Here is a 4,072-nt window from a genome sequence, read left to right as displayed (position 1 = left end):
TCTTTTTTTAATTTCAACTGAAGTTTCTTTCATGCATTACAATATTAACAATGTTGGTGAGAGAAAATGGTGACAATTGGACTAACTGTAATTTGTAGTTACTGGCCAATGCCAATTTAATATCCTCACAGAAGTGGCAATTTTAAGAAAGCCATGTTTTTCTTAAGAAAATAAAACAGTTCTCTTTACAATAATCAAGATCCCTGTTCCTACATTTGCACTTAGAGCTCCTCTGCTTGCAGAAACGAATTCTGGCTCTTCCCTGTATAGCTGTCTACCTTCTCCATGTATCATATTGCAGACAGAAGGAAGCTTTCAGAACATGCTCCCCAGACATTAAAAGAAAAACACAGCAACAAGAGGCCTTCACTATCTCAGGGCTGAGTGACCCAGCTGAATTATCATCAGAGCTTAGACCAAACTCCAAACAAAACAAATACAGTTATAAGCAAAATTTCTCTACAAGGAAAATATTTTGCAACTTTGAAACCTTGTTGCCATTGACTCAGTAAACTATACCATGCAGAGGTACAAATTGACTCTGTGGTGCTACAATCTCCACCTTCCCACTAGAATGTCTTTAAGAACAAGGCTTTGTATCTCTGGTACCTGGCGATTAATATAGGGATGCTGAATAAATCTGGAAATGAGGAGGTTCTCAACGCACGTTAGTTGCTGAGCAAATAGGTTCAGTAAATTCCTCTTCCTATATGTATCTGTATAACTGATTCACTTTGCTGTACACCTGAAACTAACACAACATTGTAAGTCAACGATACGCCAATAAAAATTTTTTAAATTTAAAAATGAAACAAAATATAGTAATTTTCAGTAAAAAAAAAAATTCCTCTTCCTAGAACTTGAAAACTCAAGGAACAGACAGTTGTCAGTATTGCCAAGACTATTAGAAGTATTTTAATCCTTTATTTGCAAATATTGAATAGATTGTTCTGGAAAAAAATAACTTTGTAGAAAGAACTGTTTTCATTTATTTCAAACTTGTTCCACTATCTTTCTCCTCCCCCGGACAAAAAATTGTTTCACGGAAGAAATTATATCTTACTCATTTGTTTAACTGCACCAGCTAGCATAGTGCTTATTATTAGTTCCAGGATAATTTCTAGCATTTCTAGTTCCGTAAGAATTTCTGTTATTGCTAAACTGAATCTTTAAGAGGTTGATCAGGAAATAAGTCAGTAGGGTGGGATGGCAACCCCACACCTAGAAGCAATTACTGCTTGACTGAGGGTTTTGCACAGAGGCAGCCACAGTCCCGCTGAATCCTTTGTTGAAGGCACTCTCTCCCACCCAGCACAAGAGCAAAGGAGAGGGCCCGGGAGATCTGGGCCACTTGCATTTAGAAAGGCCAGAAGTCTTTTCCAAGTCCTGTCTCCATGGTGTGCAAACTCAGAGACAATATGTCGTGTATTGGTTTCTCAATGGAATTGAGGTTTCTTGATGAAATTCCACTGCTTTCCCCTGAAATAAAAATAAACATATTTTCTTAAGTGCAAGAGGATCTGCTAGGAATCTTTCACTATAAGGTTAGGGTTTCTGAGACAGAGGACGTTGCCTACAGAAATGTTTCCAGGTACCAACCCACCCCTTCAGCCATTCTCAGCTTAGCATATCGGACTAATCTCAAGACATCCTACCTTGTCCCTCTGGGCCTCCTGAGAATGGTAAGGGCTACAGAGAAAGAGGATAGGCCCATCCTACACCAGGGACCCCGAGAAGCAGGAAGAGCTCCTTTGGAGGTGAATGAATTTTCTGAAAGTTGTGGTATAGTAGAAAGAACACTGGGAGAGAAAGAAAGGAAGAAAGTGGAAGGGAGGGAGGGAGGGAGGAAGGAAGGAAGGGCAGGAAAGGAGGGAGGCACGCCCACAGATCTGGTGCTCACAGAAACCTTATGAGTAAGCCAAGGCAGGGGGTTTATTTCCATTTTACTAATGAGGAAATTGAGCCTTAGGAAGGTTGTTCAGTCAATATCTCACAAATAGTGGAGCTGAGACTTGAACCCAAGTCTTCTGATTCCTGGTCCTGTGGTCTTTCTGCTGCAGATACTACAGCATCTTTCTTTCTTCATTCTCCTTATTTGTGCCTACTTAAAATTTCTGTGGAAGATTGATTGGCACCTGGATGAAATGGCGTGGGTACAGGGACATTCACTCTGTCCCCAGAGTGTCTGTGATCAAGAAGTTTGGCAGCTCCTCAGGAGGAGAATGATGAAATCAATTAACCCAGGGGTTCCCTAAGAGCACAAGACAACTCGATACAGCATGATCCTGATACAGCGTGATCCCAAGGTATACTGTCAAGTGTAAAGCAAATGTGATACATATCAACCTGCACGGTATCAACCCAAGGTCCCCAGGGGTGAGGGCATCTCAACCAGAGGAGGACAGTTCTATGGTCTCCGCTATGCCCTGCTGGAATCCACACTCTTTTGCCTCCCCCTCCAGCCCATTCAGGGTACAGGGCTGTGAAAACCACTCCATAGGGCTCCTGGAGCAGCTCTCTGCGGAAGTCTGGGCTGTGTCTCCAGAGTGAGAAATCCTCTAGATAGGACACCTGGGAGGAGCCCAGAAAGAGTATATTCCTCCAGGGAGCAGTTTACTCCAGGTAGATGTCATAGAGTAACAAGAAAAGAGGATTCCTCAGCAAGAAAAGCTGGCGGCAAACAAACAACTCAGAGCTGTAAGACTGAGCAGAGAAAAGTAAGCGTGCGGCACATTTCAGCAGAAACCCTGGAACAGCAGCAGAAGTAGGGGTCTCAGCAAAACCAGCCAAACTGCCGGGTCTGAGCAGCGAAGAAGTGGCAACGCCAATGGGGACCTCAAGGCAGTGGCTCAAGCTACCAACTGATTGCTCAGTAGCAATCCCCAGAATTGCAAGGCTGGTGTAGTTGCGAAGATTCAAAGCTGAGAGGGGTCCAAGGGGAAGTCATGAAAGAATATCCATGGTGAGCAAGGGCCTCCCTGGGGGTGACACTGGCCAGGCACCAGGCAGTGGGACTCTGCAATGACCATTTCATGGAAGTGATGAGCATCTTCAAGATCACCTGAGGGTTCCCATCAAGGCAATGAAATGTTTTGCTTCCCTCCCCTCCCCTCAACCTGTATAATTAAACTAATTTGGCACAAAGCTTAGTGCCACAAAGCCAACTCAAAGCTGATAAAAGATCCCCGAATAATAGCCTGAGAATTTTATTACCCAAGGCTAAATCCGGGGGTACAAGGCCAACATCAGAGGGGATGAAAGGAAGTTATTAGCAGCAGAGTGGCTATGTGAGCACTCCAGGGTTTACTGAAGGCAGGAACTTTGTAAAGGGGTTCATATGAGAGGCTGACAAATTCATATTTGCCAACGGAAACCGTTGTCAGACCAAATGAAAATTCCAATAAAATGTTTCTCATGACTGGTATAATGCATTCTAACTTTCCTATTTCCATGATTTGATTAAAGTGTGTGTTTGTTGTACAGTAGGCATGACCATAAGTATATTTTATTTAATCTGAATTCTATTCCTAACATCCTAAATATGCCCCAGGCCACATATTAATAGTTTAGGGAGGTTTACAACCACTGAAGAATATTAACTAGAGCTTTCTTTTGATCCATTATGAATTCAAGTTTTTAAGAATAAATTATGCATAAGCTTTCTTTTCCCCAATGTGCCATTTATAACTAAAGAATATATACAGTTCTTTTGGGAAATACATTGCTGTCCAGGGTTATATTATTATAACACACTACTATTATTATTATAGTATAGTATATATTTTATTATTTTATAGTATATTTTATTTTATAGTATATATTTTATTGCACAAGATTGCTATCATAATCTAGCTTGAAGTGGTGTCTTGATACACATCTTTGTCCTTAATATATATCTTATTAGACACAGGTCAGGTGTGTGGGGAGAGTCAGGCATGGACTGAATTTCTTTTTTTTTTTTTTTTTCTTTTTTTTTTTGGTCATGCCACACGGCATGTGGGATCTTGGTTCCCCGACCAGGAACCGACCCCGTGCCCCCTGAAGTGGAAGCACAGAGTCTTAACGGCTGGAC

The sequence above is a fragment of the Pseudorca crassidens genome, chromosome 3 (genome assembly GCF_039906515.1).
Source record: "Pseudorca crassidens isolate mPseCra1 chromosome 3, mPseCra1.hap1, whole genome shotgun sequence".
NCBI lineage: Eukaryota > Metazoa > Chordata > Mammalia > Artiodactyla > Delphinidae > Pseudorca > Pseudorca crassidens.
Note: the sequence above shows the minus strand (reverse complement) of the source record.